This window comes from Camelus ferus, chromosome 33 (assembly GCF_009834535.1).
Source record: "Camelus ferus isolate YT-003-E chromosome 33, BCGSAC_Cfer_1.0, whole genome shotgun sequence".
NCBI classification, from domain to species: Eukaryota; Metazoa; Chordata; class Mammalia; order Artiodactyla; family Camelidae; genus Camelus; species Camelus ferus.
Genome location: NC_045728.1, coordinates 15715520 through 15733783, shown reverse-complemented (window position 1 = coordinate 15733783; position 18264 = coordinate 15715520). Strand labels below are relative to the sequence as shown.

General features: G+C 47.5%; 1 protein-coding gene across 17 annotated transcripts in view; it reads left to right on the top strand.

The window, feature by feature from the left end:
• The window catches only part of NCAM1 (neural cell adhesion molecule 1), a 297404-nt gene that overhangs the window by 206141 nt on the left and 72999 nt on the right, over nt 1-18264 (top strand). The gene's annotated exons all lie outside the window — the stretch shown is intronic.

The window sequence follows — 18264 nt, the reverse complement described above, 5'->3', positions numbered from 1 at the left end:
TTCATTTTCATATTCTTTTTAATTAAAGGTTATTACAAGATACTGAGTATAGTTCCCTGTGCTGTACCGAAGAAATTTGTTTTTTAATCTATTTTTATATATAGTAGTTATCATTTCTTGAAACATACACATTTTAGGGGCAGCGTGATATGCTGGAAAAGCTATGTTAGGGGGGACAAAAATCTCCATTTAGGTTCATTTTTTTTTCCCCTGGTTCAAGGGTTATGTTCTTGGATTTATCTTTCAGAGCCTTGACTTGTTTTTTATCTCTAGAATAGGAGAGAATAGGATGCACAGGGCCCATGGAAGGAACCCACCAGCCCTGGGAGTCAGCCCCGTGGCACTGGTCTGGGGCAATGGGTTACTGTGGGTTAGAGATGGTGCACGGGGTGAAGTCAGAAGGTCAGTCTCTGAACTTGGATTGTTGCTTCTGGCTAGCTGAATGCCAGGGGCCGCTTCCCCCACATCATCCCTTACCCTCAATGAATGTACTTAATGTTAAAAAAAAAAATCTGTGGTATGTTGTATTTGTCAGTGTGTTAGTATAAAATGCTGTGTGTCCCTTGCGGCAGAATAATGCCTTTAACTAGACAATGCAGTTCTTATTATGGTCTGCTTTGATCTAGGAGACTAGAAATTGAAAATCCTAAATATATATATATATATATATATATCTCCTTCAGAAGATTTTCTGGCAACCCTGACCTTCTTAACAGAGCCAGAGCAACTGAGAAGATCCTACTGGGGAGCTGGGGGTCAGGGAGGAGTTTCCCTGCAGTGGTCCTGCAGTCCCATGGCCCCTCAGTTCCTCTTGACTGATCTGTTTCACACTTAGTGAGATCTCACTGAGATTTCTCTTCCAGAGCCGACTCCTTTTCCCCACCAAACACCAGATATCTCTAAGCATCCTCAATTGCATTTAGTAATGTTTATGCAGAGGAGCACAGCTTGTACAGAAAGGTTCTTTGCATCTGAAAATAAATTTGTGAGGGTTTAGTGAAAATAGAAAAAGAAAAAAAAAAGAAAGAAAGAAAGAGGAAAACACCTGTGGTAGTGATTTGTTCTAGCAAATGAAGTCAACAGGAAGGGCTGTGACTCCTGGAAGAGAGGTCTCAGGTGCACCGGAGCCAGTCATCCTGTACCCTGGTCCTCCCGGCTCATGCTGCAGCCCGTCTCGTCCTCCTGAGCCCAGAGGCATGGAGCAGTCCCCACGCAGCTCTTCTAATCAGCCTTGGCTGGCACAGACTTTAAAGATACTGCAAATTTGGGAATGTGAAAATTTTCACATCTGGCTTAGTTTTTTCGGTTTTTTCTTTTAACTTGCATGTGCTATAGAGTTACTGGTCCCATTCATAATTTCACTAAGGCAAAGAAACAGAAATAAGGTAAGGAAATGGAGGTGAAGAGAAAGATGCAACATGGAAGGCAGATTAGGGTCGAGGAATCCCAGCAAGAAAGCCTGCTCTGTGTGGAGTCCATCACAGGTGGGAGTGCAAGTGTTATGTTCACACCTGCTCTCACTCCGGGCCCACCACCAACTACGGCTCCATCCTTAGGGAACAGAGCCTTTGCATCTACTGGAAAAGGTTGTGTGTTTGTGTGTGTGTGTGTGTGTGTGTGTGTGTGTGGTGTTAGCACATCATTTGGGGCCCAAAGAGGCTTCCTTCTTGCAGCCCCTACAAAATAAAAGTCTTCATAGGTGCCTGGGCAACTGAGGTTGCTAGGTGATGTCATGCCCTTGTGGGAGATCTGTATTCCTTAGACTAACTGCAGCCTTTGAATACTAACTTTGATGTGCTGTGTTAACCATCTGGAGACGTTTTACAGTTGTTGTGAAAAGGTTGACTGAGGTCTCTAATGCAACACGAGGAGTTGATGGAAGCTTAATAGAGTTTACCAGTTGTGCTGATTTGTGAATGACAGCCCCACAATAACCCTTGGCCCAGGAGATGGAGGCTGTGTGTACTGTTTGAATGAAGGTGGCGAGGAGTGGAATGGGAGTCGTGCATTTTGTAACAATTTGGAAAACACTTGAATCGCCTACATCACCCCTAGTTGGGAAACTGCGCGGCTGCTCACATGCATGTCATTGACTTGCCCACAATTTTATTCACCGTGTAGAACGCTCTTCTGATTTAGGAGTTTTGCACATCGGACCCCATTTCTCAATAAGAGGGATGGTATATTTCAGTATACCACATGTGTGATTTGGTTTTAGACCTAGGCCAAGCCTAAGCTTCTAGAGAATCAGCCTATATACGCCCCGGGTCTGGGACCAGAGTCTGGGTAGTAAGGCAGTTAGGACACTGAAAGGGATGAATCAGTGAGCTTTTCTCTTTACCTTCATTTGGAGAAATAATGGGATAGGCTTGTTTGTATGTTTCTTCATATCATCTGGCATAGTGAAAAAACACCGGTCATACTCCTTCCTTATCTGTTCCCATATTTATGTCCCTATATTTAAAACCCAACACATATATGCAAATATGTAAATATGCATAGATAAAAATACAAGAGAGGGGGAGGAAGAAAGCAGTCAGAGTGATGAAAATGAGAATGCTGTTTAGGTAACCTGGAGGCAATGGAGAAGCTGGTGAGCAGGTAGAAGAGGAAGTGAGTGAGTAAAGATGATAAGGATGGAGGTGTTGGTTAACAACCACCAGACGCTGGTGTTTTTGATAAAATACAACATGTCTTCGTAGAACAGGATCTCATGAGCAGACTCAAATGGCAAGAATGCAGAGCTAGGAATCCAGAGATCACAGTGGATCCATTCAGATCCTTTCATCAACTGTGTGTAGCCCAGTTATGTGCCAAGAATGGGGCTGGTCCCCAGGGGTGCAGAGATCAAAGACAGGGCTGGCCCTTGAGAGGCTTAAAGGTTTAGGAAGGGTGCTGGGCAGCCTTTTAGAAACAAAGGTGTGTGGTGAAGTTTCCTTGTGTTACCCAACATTCGATTCTGCTTTGATTGTGCTGAAGAGTTAGTACAAGGAAGTAGTCCAAGGTCAGAAAGGATGCTAGATGTCCTACAGCTCATCAAAGCTGTTTCTACCACGATTGATTGAACTGTTACATTTTACCAAAGAGTAAGTGAAGCCCTATTTGACCACCATCCAATTCTCTGACATCTTGAAAAACCATCTGCTTTTCTGAGGTCACATCCCAACGCCACCTCTGAGAACACCCACTGGTCTGGGAAGGAGAAACACAAAACACTCCATGATTTTCAAGGGAGGTGTTACGGGGTTCTGCACAGATTAATTTTCTTTCCGAGCTACAGCTTAAGATAGGAGACATCTGTAAATTGCCCCATTGTTTGTTTTTTGTATGTTTAATTTATGTGGTTTTTTTCTCTGTGGTCACTGAGATGGCGCCAACTTTAGCTCAACAAATTCCTAAAGGCAGATACAACAAATGCTTTCCAAATGTTTCCATTGTACCATTAAAAAAAAAAAAACAAAAAACATTTATTTCCCAGCCTGTTGAGGGACGTTTGTCCATCAAGCTTTTATGAAGGTTGCCTCCTCAATGAAAAATTAACGTGTGGAAGGGCATGCAAGTGATCTCCTGTGTGGGTTCACCAGGAATGATAAACTTGGCTTTGGAAGGTTGGAATTTACAGTCCTACCGCATCTCCTCCAAACTTCTGGATAGACGTTCTTGTCTGACAGTGTGGTTGGGGTCATTGGTGAGATCACAAAATGTGTTATCTCAAGCAGATCCTAGGATGTGTTTTCCTGGCTGCCTTGGATTCACAGATTGCATATTTCAACATATCTCTGGTTGGAATGTTTGCAGCCCTGGGGTTTATCACATCCCCATGCTGAGTAGGCCTGGTGGGAGCTTCTGCCCACGTGGGGGTGACTTCAAGGACATCAACTCTTACGGGCTCTCTCTTTCCCGGAATCAGCTTACAGGGTCTGAAATTCCACCAGGAAGGAAGACAGGGTACACTTCCCTCCAAAAGCCACTGTTTAAAGTCATCTGGGAGGAACCTCACATTTTTTTCTTATACTTGGTAAAGAAACACAACCCTGAAGGCAGCAGGTGGAGTGTAAGTCAGACCTCGTGGTGGGGAATAAAAGGATGGGGGTGGGGAAGGGGTAGATGACGGTGAGCCTGGGGTGGGGTTGCTTAGAACAACAGGGAGCCCAGCCCGCCTCGGGGAAGCCCAGGTAGGGCTGCCACACCCATCTCTCCATTCCTGCTTTTTCTCTTTTTTCTCTCATCTCTCTGCTCCGCTACCTTCATATTCTTCCTCCTTTGGATCCTTCCCTCAGTCCCTCAAAAGGGATGCCTGCAGCAAAAGTGAAAGAAAAATCCACTCGAGGCGGGGCGGGAGGGATGCTATTTTAGAAGAGTAACACTATAAATGGATAGTTGAGCTCGAAAAAGCCGTTCCTTAAAGACTGTGTGGGAGTTCAAGTCCAAGGAAAACACATGAGCTCGACTGTGCAGAGGAAGTGAATGCAAATACCGTGCTCGCCTGACGTGTTTCCTTCTTTCTTCTTCCTCGCATCCTCTCTGCGCCTCCATCTTAGAGGAGAAATATGAAAGAGAGACAGAATGAGAACCAGAGAGCAGAGGAGAGTCAGGGAGACAGAAAAAGGAGCCCGGTGAAGAGAAAGGCATAGGAGAGGAGTTACATACCTTAGGACGGGTGACCCTCATGTTACAGGGCATACCTAGCGAATCGGTGTGCTGACTTCAGCAGGGCCGCAGGGCTCATCTCCCAAAACCAGGTCGAGCCTCTTGTCCTGAGAAACGATCTCGAGTTCCAATGTGTATTTCATCAGCAGGGTGATGAAATCTGAGGGAATAAGCTGACTGCCTGGAAATGTAAATACATCCAGGCTGGTCCTGCCTCGTCTCCACGGGGCTCTAACAAGCCTCCTTCATCCCAGAGGCCAATTAGCCAACTTCTTAACACTGCTTTTCTGCAAATTCCCGACAGACAGCCTGGGTTTGGGCAGAGGCAGGATAACCAAAGCAAGCCTGGCTGCTGGGATCAGGAGGGAGAGCTCAGTGAAAAAAGCAAGCAAGCTAACTTCTCCCTGAGCCCTCTGGGTGATCTCAGGACAGATGTTCACTGGCTTCCTGAAGAGTGAAGAGCTTGGGAGTGGAGTTCGGAGAGTGATAACAGCGTGGAAGATTACAGTGGGGTCTCAGTGTTCCGGAGAGGCTGACCTGGGAAGAGCTGATGCGCATTCGTCCAGTTTGCATCAGCGGACTCACCTGCTGCTGCTGCCGCAGCTCTCAGTGACCCGCTCCCGGAGCCCAGGATTGGGGCCTGAATGTCGGGCAGGACAGTGGTACATCCTGGAGCTGCTCAGCCAGCTTCCAAGAGCCCATGTGTGTATTCCTTCCTAACTCGCGTTCAGAAACATTGTGTTGGTAGCTTGAAATTTCATGGTGGGACTATTTACCCCACAGACGATCAGCGAGTGCTACAAATTAAGACTCACCCCGCCCCCCCACCCCCAGAGCCATTTGCTATTTACCGTCCTGCCAGTGGGCAGGAGGCAAGTGTGATGAAAACCTAGCATGTATTTTAAATGTATAGATCATTACCTATTTTAAATGGTTTTAGAGCCCAGTCTCGTTTTCTGTGAGTGTATGTTTACGTGGGTCCCCTCCTCCGCCCTGCAACTTGATTCCCAATAAAGCATTCACCACCCTTTAGACATGAAGTCAAATGAGAACACAGTTCCATTTTCAAGGTTTGTTTAAGAATGCTGCAACTGGTTGAAGGAAGTCACGTCGACTCTGCTGCAGTTTGGTGTCTGTTGATAGCCAAACAGCCTGGAAAATTACCTTGGCTTCAGCTCACCCACTGTGCCCGGGGTGATGCTGACAAGCTGGCTGCTTCCAAAGGTCTATTGTGTGGGACTCGGTGGCGCAGTGGCGAGGGAGAGGCAGGTCTGTGATTTAGCCATCTCTTGCTCTGCTTACCTTGCTTAATAAGAACACTGCCAGACAGTGTTCTTGTGTGACTTTTCTATCAACACTTGGGTCATTTCTTCTCTCCCATCCCACGGGGGGCAGATGATAGAGTGTAGACAATCACCAGGTTTAGAAAGAGCTTCCAACAAACCACATGGTAATTGCGAGAAATATGAGGATGTCTGAAATCTCCTTAGCGTGAAATGCCGAGATTTCCCTTGCTTTTAAATTGTGTCTCTTAAAATATGGAGACACGTGGGTGTTGCGACAGTGTGTCTTTAAGTGGTATCTTGGGATGTAGGACAAGGTAGATAGAGAGGAATCTAACTCATTAATATTCTAGATTCAAAGAATGTCCACATTCAATCTCTGTGAGCTTATAAATGAAGAAACTGGGGAGCCAGCGTCTGTGACTTCCCTGAGATCAGCACGCAGAACGGGACCCCAGATTCCCAGGCAGCACGGAGCCGCAGCTGCACCTGCCACCCCCCTCCTCATCCTCCCACCGTCTGTGGGACCCCGACTGTGGCGGAGGCTGTGCTAGACATTATCCGTGCATCTCACTCCATCTGGGTGGCGTTGAACACCTGCTGGGACAGGTACGGCTGAGCACCAGGGGGATGCTGAGAACAGGGAGACGGCGCCCTTGGACTTGTGGGCGTGGTGTGTGAATGTTCACTGCAGGGATGGACCTCCCTGTACCATTACAGCTTCTTCTTTCTGTCCCTGAGAATAAACAGCAAGGATCTGTACTTAGAGTAGAAAAAGTAAAAGAAATCAGTCTTCCACTTGAAGCCCTGCTGCACTGTTGGAGGCATCATGGTATAAGAGGAAGGAAATGGACTTTGTAGCAGAACAGCCCTGAGTTCTCGGATCCAGGCTCCCCATCTGTTAGCTGTGTAATGTTGGGCCATTCACTTAACCTGTCTAGGCTTCGGTCTTCTCCTCTGTCAAATGGGTCACAGGAGCCCTCCGTGGGGGAGGCAGGTGGCTATGAGATTCAGCTGCTCAACCCCTGAGTGTTCCAGGGCAGGGCCAGGTCCCAGAGATGACGTTTGTGAAGAATCTGGCCCAGAGCGAACCACGTGGCTACGGGTGTGAGCACTGGGTCCAGGACGGGGCCTCGTTCCTATGGCACTTCTTCTTTTCTACCTGATGTTTCAAACAAGAATGACGAGATCCCTGATCTGGAATAGGAATGCTGATCCTTTGTCGTTTTCTCAGTTTCGCTAATACTGTAAAGATGAATCGCCACAGCCTGGGCCGGGAGAATCTGCTTAGAGGAATTTGTGAGCGCTGGGTGTGAGCGTGTGTGCTGTGGGCAGAGCCCTGGGCTGCCTCTCAGGCACCATCAGCCTCGTGGTTCCAAGGCACCCGCTCACCTGCTGCCCAAGTCAGCCAGGTGCCCTGAGCCGTTCGGCGCGAAGTGCAGGTTCTGAGGCCCCGGGACCCACTTTTGAGTGATACTAGGCCTACGATGATATGGCCAGATTTCCTGTTTACCATGTGGTTCTCATCCAGAAGGACTTCCCTCTCCTCACCAGAAACAGGACTGGACCTCACAAGTAACCAGAACCCTGGTGATACTTGTCGGTCCAGCCTCTCCGATTGTGCCCTGATTCTGTTACACTGACAGATAAGCCACGTGGGTGTAGACTAAGGGACTCCACTCCATTTTGACATACTAGCCTCCAGAGCTTAAACCTCCTCTGAATGAAACCAGTTAGCCACTTTGGTTTCAAAAAGTATTCCTTGAAATAGGCCCCAGGGGCACATGCTCATGTCAAGTCCAAGGAAAAGAAAAAAAGACAAATGCAGACAGCAATTTCTTTCTAGCTCCTTGATTTTCTTATAGCCCTTGTTGTAATGATGTTATTTGGCAAAACACAGCTTACTGTCCTCAGAGTTATTCATAACTCTTCTCTTAAGTCCATAGGGATGGCTGAACGCTTGAAGAAATATCAGGCTTGTTGACTGTACCCCAAGGAGAGTAAAAGTCTTGATAAAAGGAATAGTCTATCTTGCTCTCCGTTTCCCCAGCTCATGCTCCTATCAGATGGTGATGCGTCCAGGGATGACGAGGAGTGCACTGGAGAAACACCAGGCTCGGCTCGTAAAGCTCCCAGCGACAGTCGTCCAGCAGGAGGGTGGGACGTAGGGCTGCTCACCCATCTGGCAGCCCTGCGGCTGCTTTTCTGGGCTGTCACGTGGCGTAATTAACAGCTCCCTGGCGCTTGCATTTTCTGCCTTGTATCATGTTAGCAGTAGTTTTGGTGATTCCCGTTTGTAGACTGCCTGCTGCGTACTGGGCGCTTCTCGGGTCGTTCTGCTTGGTCTTCACCATCACTGCACAGAGCAGATAGAACGTCTCTTTCACCAAAGAGGAAGGATGGAGTGACTGGGGCAGGAGCAGAGATGGCAGGAGTGTGGAGGGCAAACCCACTCCGTGGGTGGCAGCATTGCCTTCTGAGTGGCCTGATTGGTTTGGACCGGAACTTTAGCAGAGTCCAGGGCCCCACCCTGAGGGGGCTGGCGAGAGGGCAGCACCTCCTCGGAAGTCCAGGACCCCAGGCTCAAGGAGGCAGCACTGGCCTCCCCAGTAGGGGTGGAGCATCTGACAAGCCTCCAGCGTCAGTGAGGACTGGCTCAGGAGCCAGGAGGGCCTGTGCCTACAGGTTCAAGCTCCCCACCCCACCTGGTGGGATTGGGACCAGCCCACCTTGGCAGGAAGGTGGGGAAGCCCCTTGATGACTTGCCAGCTTGGCCCCAGTCATCTGCCTATAGGGTGGAATGGACCTTAAAAATCAGTCAGTCCAACCCCTTCCTTTCCAAATGAATAAACTGAGACCTGGCCAGATAAAATGACTTACCGCAAATCCTGGAGGTGTTTTAGGGGCAAGGATAGACAAAAATGCCTGGTTTTCTGGTTCCTTTTTATCTACTTTCCCCACTCGGCCACCCTCTGCCTCTGCTTTTATTCTAACATTACAGCTGGGGCACAGCACAGCGAGGTGATTAGAACCCAAATCATCCACATCTCGTGCCTCTTGGACTCAAGGGTCCCCTTCCCACTGGACCCCATGGCCTCCCTCTTAGGGGCTGACCCAGGCATTTCCATTGAAAAAATTTTAAAAATACATTTTTTAAACCGAATAGTTTAAGAAACAATATTCGCCTTGGGAGATAAAACATAAATGAAAGGAGGGCTGCTGTCAGGCAGTGGAGAGCATTTATTGGAACCTGCTGGGTCTAAAACTAAGTATGAGACACTCTGAAATTGCAGAGAAGATCTGACCTCGCTCTAGGTAGCTTAGACTCAAGCTGTTCAGCTTGATTCTCTTCTTTCTCTTTGTCCTCCAGTTTGAGTCATCGCTTAAATATTGTTATCAATTTCTAAGACCAAGAAACTTACAGCTACTAATTATTTAACCAGCCAGAAGTTGAGTGTTGGGGCAGCTTTCCTGTGCTCATGCGCACTGGCCACCTGGAGAGCTAATGAGGTCCCCAGGTGGTACCCCAGGTGTCCCTTTGGGTCCCTCAGCGTCCTCAGGAGAGCGAGCTGTGGTGACAGACCCTTGTGGGTGATTTGAATTTCTCTCGATAGTTTAAAGTAGAGGAAACAAAAGAGCTTATAGGAAAACGGATTTCTACATTTTCTTCTATATTTCCTGCATGTGGGAGTCTATTTGTAAGGAGTGCCTAGGCCATAAAGACCCACATTGAAGGGTCAGAAGGATCTATAACTTCGGTGGAAAAGGTATCTGCATTTGTGCAGGGGTTATGAATGCCCACATTCAGGGAAGAGCTGTTGAATCACCAGGTGCCTTTTTCTTTTAAAGTGAAGCCTGGGTTGTAAGGAAAGGGGTAAAAATCAATGAGCAAGTGCAGAGATATTAAGAATAAATCGCCATCTTTTACATATAAGAGGAGCATTTGTCCCTGGGACTCTGCTGCTTTGAAAGGAAGACGAATTCAGCCAGGAATCGTTGGAAACAAGTGGAAAGTTTGCTTTTATCAGGCTCAGCGGGGGCCTGAGAGCCCTGCTAAATGTTCCTGTAGAGGTTTGAAATTCATCAATATAACAGAATAAAGGTAAGAGGCAGGTAGCTCCTTATACCACGGACCAGAAAGCTTTCTGAGCTAGAAGACTGCCGTCCAGGGCTGGTTTTCCTTTTTAACTGCCATTCTGAAGCTACTGGAGAAGTAATTCATCTTGTTTTAGGATTTAAAGCTAATTCAGAATTTCTAAAGGCTTTTTTTCCCCCCAGGACCTTGAAGTCTCATTTTAGGAAGGTAGTGTCTGATGCCTCACGCCTCCCCCCACCTTTCTTTTCTCTTACGGTTAACCGGGATCTGCCCTGCGCTTCCAGAATAGATTTCTCGCACCACATCCACTTGGTGAGCAGCATATTCACCTGTGGGAACAGAGCTACTGCTGTGGCTTGGACAGGGGACGTTCAGGCGGATGTGCTTAGCAAAGCAAGAACAAGACTGCTGAACCAATCAACTGACCCTGATCGAGACCTTCCATTTGTTACATCGAGGTGCCATCCCGGGTCAGATGAACCAAGGATGTCAAGCTCGGCATTACGGACAGTGGTGGCCAGTTGTGACTTCCTGCCCTTTATCATTATATCCATTTTGATTGCAGGGCATAGCTGCTTTTAGAAAAACATGATGTTTACTTGTATATGGATTTTCAGGGTAGGGTCATACTTCCTCAAGTGCTCAAGCGACAAACTTGAAGAGAAATGGGTGAAATAGGAGTTTCTGCAGAGCTGCGTCACATTGCTTAATGTGATAAACAGCCAAGCAGCAGGGTGACACGAGAATGCTTGTAAAAATCAGGAACTTCAGGCCGGATCTTGGAGTTTAGATGGGACTGGTATTGTTTGCAATTCATCAGTTAGCCCAGGTGGATTATTAACTAGAGCAGAGATCCCCCACGTGGATATGTATCAGAATCGTCTGAGGAACATTTTAAAATTAGAATCCCAGGGCTCTGCTGCAGAGGTACCGAATCAGTAGCTTCAGGGTTGCAGCAAGGAAATCTTTTTCACAAGCCATCTGGGTGATTCGTAAGCAGGTAATTGGATACTATTCGGGGCCTGAACTCCCGTATCCCATGCGTTTTTGGAACCATTCGACTCATGTGAACCATTAAAGTTGTGTGAACCTCAGAAAAGAATAATCAAAAAGGACCTTCAGTTAATTCAGCACATCTTTTAGGGCGTCCTGGGTGCTGAGCACTCTGCTGAGCCTTGAGTCCTTACGGAGTTCAGTCACTTCAATAGATGTTACTGTGTTCATTACATTGTAACACAGTGGTGCTGTGATGGAGGTACAAGCTAGTTGCTATGGAAACGGGAGAGGACCTGACCTTCATACCTCCATACCTCCAAATCCCTTTCTGTTTTGACTTCCATGGCCTTAGAGGATCCCAGGGCCAGATGTCGACAGTTAAGAGCAGGAGATAGCCCTGGATCCGTCCTCCCTTGGTCCTGCTGGATTTCCCATGGAAAAAGAGAATCCAGAAGTGTCACATTTGAAGACTGTAAGGGAATAATACCCTGCATTCCGTGCAGTCTGGTGTGTGCCAGCCCTCTGTGCAGATGGGCTGGGTCTCATGGAGGGTCCCAGTGGTGGCCTGTGAGTCCTGAGCACACAGCTGGGGGGAGGTGGCTGCTCACTCAGCCATGGGTGTGAAGCTGGTGTCACAGCTGGTAGTTTCTGGAAGGCTGTGGGGGGCAGCAGAATCAGCATGTGGGGTGGTTCTTCCTGGGGCTCTTTGGAGACCATCAGTCCCACTGCACTAACATGTCATCTCCCTAGTTCCACCTCTTTTCTCTACCCTAAAGGCTCTTTCCTTCTCAACTGCAGGTCTCAGCTCTCTTCCTTGACCCATTCTTACCTCTGTAGCTCTGCCTGCGGCCCATGGTCTCTGTGGGATTCCCCGTCTTGAGATGTACAGCAAGGCCTTTTGCTGAGAGAAGCAGGGATGAGTCAGACTTTGTTTTGAGTCTAGCAGACTTTGTGTGGAGAAACTGGACCCTGTCGCCTTGACTTCAGCCTTGGTCTCTCTGAGTCCTTCTCTCTTACGATGTTACAAAAGGGTCTTGGTCCGAGACAAGGGCCAACAGGAGATTTGAGCCCATTGTGGTCATGTAATAGCTTTGCTCCAAGGGCTCAGGGAAGAAGGTCATGATAGAGGACAAGAAGTCTTTGATGTGAGAGGTTTTGTTTTCATTTTTTTTTTTTTTTGTTTTGTTTTGTTTTCAGCTTTAGAAACTACTTAGAGGTTTTGGGGGGAAAGTCAAGATGCTACCATCACCTCTCCTCCTGGGAAGCAGGCATATAATGCGCGGATCGGAGGCTTTGGAGACTGACATCGTGCAGACTGGGGATCTTGTTGTGTGTTTGTGTTGTTGTGTTTGTTTGTGTGAATATTCTGTAGGCCATTCAAAAGGTGGCATCTTCCCCAAACAGATTCAGTGAGCGATGCTTCATGACATGTAAATTTATGTGTAGACCTCATAGCAAAAAAAAAAGAGGAAGAGAGAGTCATCGCTTAGACCTCCAGAGAGCAGGGTGAAATCTGGACACGGATTCATTGCCTCCAGGGGAGTTTAGGGACCACTGCTGGGACTGCAGGCTCTTTTTTCTCTGGCTGTTTATTCTGGCCATTCTGGCCCTTTAAGAGCCTTGGTTGTTGGGTTGTCACTGTTTAATAGCCTTCTATAAGATACTGGCATCGTTAAAGGCCAAATAGTGATGCTGACAGCTGGGACTTGTTTATAGAAGTAAAGGCAGCTGGCCTTGTTACAGAGTGAGGTTTAATGCTAGAATGGGGGCTATATATTATATGTATATTTGCCTTTTCTTTTTGGCCAAAATTTGTTGCTGTTGTTGCATTAGTGTAGGGCTTGTCTGTCTGATGGAAATATTCAGAGGGTCAACCCTGAGAACTGGGTGGGGTGGGGAGAGAGGGGTGGGGTGGGGAACAAAGGCAGGGACCCCATCAGACAAAAGACAGGCCTGCTGGGGAGATCCCAGCCCATGTGAGTTGAGTGGCCCATTCTGTCACCACCCGCGCTTCAAAGAGACCTGCTGAGTTACCCCCAGGACAGGACGACGTATCATCCTGGTAGTGGATGGAGGGTCTGCTGCTTCTCAGGCAGCCGCAGTGGCAGCCCTGACCGTCTGCATCGTGAAGGCCCCGCGGCTTGGAGTTTGTTTGGGGAGTTTCCAGTTGGGGGGGGTGTAAGAAAAAACTGAAACTTACATGCAATGAACACAGAACAACATCCTCCATCGCGTGTGAGCGCCCCTCATTTAAATACGTTCAGATCACCGCTCGCCTTCGGGCTTCTCAGTTTTGTAGCTGTCAGTCCAGTTTGGAATAGAAACCAGGGCTTGCAAATCCCAAGTTTAGCCACTGTTGAGGCCGATTCTATTTTTGAAGAAGGAAAATTCGGTGGCCAGTGACTAGAGTTCTTTTTAAGGAATCCAGTTCTGCCTGGTCACGGTGACTTGACATCATCTTAAAAGTTTCAAAGTTAGTTCCCAGAGTGGAATTTGCTATCTGGGGAGACCAGGTGAGGAAGGAGAGAGTGAGTGAGTGAGTGAGTGTGTGAGTGTGTGTGTGTGTGTGTGTGTGTGTGTGTGTGTGTGTGTGTGTCTCCCCTGTGTCCCACCCAAGTCCTTTAGTTAGACTAGATGCTGGAGCCACCAGGCAGAATCACAATGGACACTAAACTCCCATCGCCAGGTTTGGTCTCCTGAAATGGACAGGAAGTTTCAAATTTCCCTACAGAGACTTCGTCTCTTGGCAGGTATTTCCTTCCTATTGAGATAAGGTTCCGGGAATAATGGTTTAGCTACTTGGTTTTCAAGTCACTCATAGAACTAGAGTCTGTCACCTTGAAGGGGAAGTTAAGAAGCATTGCCTCTGTGACATCCTTCCAATAAGATTCCGCCACCACCAGCGGAGTTTGGTGTGTGTTTGTTTCTCACGGGTGAGCCTCGTATCTGCCTCTGACCTTTGAAGGGTCTCCTTGCGATCCCACTCATTCTAGTCCTTAAACATCAAAGCCCATTACGCCGTGGCGCCGGTGGGGAGGACTCTCTTTAATGTCTCTGTCTTTGATTTCTCAGACTGGGATTCAAAAGCTCCCCTGTCTGTTGGATAAAGCGAAGTGAGTTTGTCAAGGACAGTTGGGTTTGGATTGGGGGAGGGAAGGAATCTAAGGGAATAATGAAAGAGATAAGTGATGGTTGCTTAAATAAAAACGCTACTACAGAAACAAAACCCAAGCAAAACACCGTGAGGGATATCATAAGCATCTGATGCCATATTTAATGTTTATGACTTACTGGCAGTTCTTCAGGGTTGTAGCATTATTCTGGGCAAGAAAGGACCATAATCAGCACACGTGGAAGGCCTCAGCTGCCAAGATGAGTGAGAATATTGTGCGTTTGGTTATTTTCTCCCAACCTCCCTACGCCTCCCCAGCGGATCTTTTTCCCCAGCCCTCCCAGCAAGCTCTACCCACATCTTTGGCTCATTATAAGTCGAAAAGACTTATGTAGAGCTACTGGCTGTTATTAGGCATACACGTCGTAAGGTAGAAGCACCAAGAATGAGAATTGGCATGTCAATGACCAGCCTAGGGGGGCTCTTCTGGGTCCCTGAAATCACTCTGTGTGAAGACAGAAGGGGGTCCCGCAAATGGTGCTAAAGGACCTTCAGCTGAGCATCAGAGAGTGATGACACGGGTAACTCTACAGATGGATGGATCATGAGGTTGGCAGAGGCAGCACCACAGACTCAGAATGAGGATGTACCTCAGGGGTGCGGGGACCACCACACAGCCACCGTCTGCCACTGCCCCTTCTCCCCTCCCCTCTCCAGCACCCCACCTGGGCTGGGACTGCTCTCAGTTCTAGGTTTCTGATAAGCCGTAGTGATAGATGTGGCAGTTCAGCTCTTACCCTAATGAGTGGTACCAGCTACAGCCTTCTTATTTGTTCACTAATTCAAGAAAGCAATACAGTTATGTCCCAGATAATGGGTACAGTATTTAAGTGACTGAGGTTTCTTCTGTTCTGTCCCCTTCAAAATTTTATATAATGTGGTCCTGTGTATCATCAACAGGTCAGTCACTGTCTGACGCAGGGGAACAGTGGCTGAGGGAGTAGGGGATGGACTCTGCACCTTGTAGAAGGGAGTGTGACCTCTGTTGAAATCTCTTTACCATGATGCTCTACAGATGGCTCTTAAAGAGACTGAGTGCTTTGAGAGATCACTGGTTGAGTAGCTCCGTGAATAATCTAGCAAGGATACACTTCCTGCAGAGGAGCAAAGAGCCGATCACAACTTGAGCTTTAGCAAAGAATAATTCTAATACTCACATTTTAATAAGGAATGATATAGCTTATCCAGAGTCCAAATTGGGGGATCAAGAGTGACCCATAGATGGGAAAGTCCAGCTCACAGCCTGGTCCCTCTTGGTAGCCACCGCCGATGCTGAGCTCTGGGGGCTGCAGGTAGACATCGAGGCGGGGCCCAGTGGTGGTGAGGAGGGTGCTAGGAGGGTTCTGCTCAGGGACGAAGGCGGGGCTACAGCAGGGAGAGGAGCATGGCCGGGTGGGCTCAGGATTCAAGGAACCTCAGTTTCCAGCCCCTGTTCAGAATCAGCACATCCCCAGGTCCGACTCAGTATATCCCCAAGCAGGTAGTGTTTTTCTCTATGTGCTTGTCTCCCAGTTCATCCAGCGCAGGATCAACCCTTTTGTCATAAAAGTTGACTTTAATTGAAGCCAACTTTAAGTAATACATACTTAGATCAAGGGCTGTGGACCTAGATCTGCCTGGCATTCATATCTTGGCCTTACCTCTTATTAGCTTTGTAACCTTGGGCCTTTAGTTAAACTTTTGGTTCTTAAGTTTCTTCATCTGTCAAATAGGATAATAACTGCCTATCTGGTGGGATTGTTAAGAGGATTTCATGAATTCAGTGAAGTGCTTAGTACAGTGACTGGCATGAATTAATCACCATATATATAAACAATGTATCTTTGTTCGAGAATGTGCATTTTTCACTTGACAGAAACTGAATTCGACAATTCTTTGCACTGGTTTTCTTCTGTAAGGAGATTATAAACCTTTGTCTCTTCAATAGCCCAGATGTGCTTAGAGCTATGATCACGTAAGGACATTCTGGAAAGATACAAGCAGGATCTGAAATTCTCGAGATGAAGTTACAGGCCAGCATTCTCTAAATTTCTATTTTCTGGGTGTAGAGAATGCAACATCTGCAAACAACAGCTGGACAAATATTGGAAGATAAAATTACAGCTTCTTGCCATGTTGGCAAAAGCTGTTGGACGGGAGAGGAACCATCCGCCTTGCATTAGCACCTTTTTATAGCCGGAAGAAGAGAAGTTGGATGAGTCCTCTTGCCAAGGCAAGATTTCAGGAGAGCAGACTCAAAGGAAACATCCTCAGGGGCATCCTGGAGGCTATCAAATCGTGCGCTGCAATTTACTAAGAAGGCCTGGGTTCTCAGGGCAGGTTGATAGATTTTACGTTGTTTCTCTGGAGAAGCTTAGCTGAGTTCCAGCCATCTATGCATGTCCTTGCCGTACATTTCAATAATTCAACTTCAGGTAAAGCGCTGGCCAGTCATCAAAGTGCTGGCTGGTTGTCAGAGTGCCGCGCGGCAAAGGGAAAGCAGGCAGGACAGTCTGAAGAGGAAGCAGGGAACCAGAGCTTCTGTTAAAAAGTGGGCTGGTGTTGGGGGGACCAGACATTTTCCCAGGCTTCGGACAGGTTGGGTGGGGCACCTGCTGTGTGCTCAGCTTTCCTAGCTGCACTTAATAGACCGAGTCTCTCCAAGGGATGACTCCTGTTCTTTGGGGACAGATGTGAGACCAGGGCAAACTGGGAGAGAGGAAACAGTTGGCGAAACAGCTACTGAGGATGCACAAAGGAAATGAGACCCAGAAGCACGAAGAGGACTTAGGTCAGAAGTCAGCGTGTGGGACCAGTCCCGTGGCTCCTGAACTTTGCTGCAGGGACCCTAGACCTCTGCTCCTGGTGTTTCTCATCGGTAAAGTGAAGGTGTCAGGTCTCCCCAGCTCTAACCGTCTTCGTTACTAAATGGCTCTATGACCCTGGTGACGAGTCAGTCCGATGTGGTAGACGACTGAGAAGTCAGGGTATGCGTCAAACACATTCACCACCTCTTGGCACACACTCGTGCTCTCAGCTGGTTGCCCCCCTGGGTGAGGGGCTGTGGACTGTAAGAGACTATCCTCATGCTCACTTCTGAAGGATTGCACTCCTGGCCTGGAATCTGGCCCTTTTGAGGCTCTGTGAGGCTATTTCTGATTTTACTGCTTTGGGGAAAAAAAAACCAACTAAATTCTTCAATACATCTCCTTTGTTTATGATCTTCTATTTTTTTTAACCGAAATATAGTCAGTTACAATGTGTCAATTTCTGAAGTACAGCATAACGTTTCAGTATGATCGTCTATTAAAACAAGCAAACACATGCTCCTTTTGTCAGAGTTAGGCTGGCGTCTCTCCTGTGTCTGATCTCTGGCTGTGGAGTGCAGTTTGTTTGGGTCCTGCTCCTGATTCGTATCCCTTTGAGTCATTTCTTCTGACTCCCTGCTCAAGATGATCTAAAGTGCTCCTAGGAGGAGGCATGTACTTTCCTGGGGGTGGAAGTTGGCGATAGGAGTGAGGGTCTGGGGAATAGCATGCATCTATCACTTCTGAGCGGATGATTAAACCAGCTTCTTCTAGATCTTCTCGCCCTGTAATCAGAAGCACGAGGACACTGTGATGTGACATTAGTCAAGTTTTCTAGCTTCTAGGTGGTTCATGAGGACTGTAACCATGGTTTGAAACTACTGACTTCTTTCTATAAAACTAATTCATCTGATAAGTTAAACCTAATGAAATGCTCATTTGACCCAAGGAGCTCAGGAGGCCAAGAGAGCTGAAGCCATTATGCGCCTTGGCTCTGTGTTCTGATTTGAAGCCAGCCCCCTGGAACAGAGCCAGGACCCAGTTCTTCCCAATTCCCAGCGGCTCAGATAATCTGTTATGCTAACGACTAGATTCAACCTCTCCAAAACCTATTAAAGGATATGTGGGCGTATATTTTTATCTAAGTGTATGTATGACTGTATCCACTGAGAGCCCAGATAACGTGTGTGTACATACGAATAGAATAATTCATCTTGTCAGATTGCTGTTGTTGCAAGAAGCAGCTGGACATAGGTGATTTTATCTTATTTGGGGAGAGAA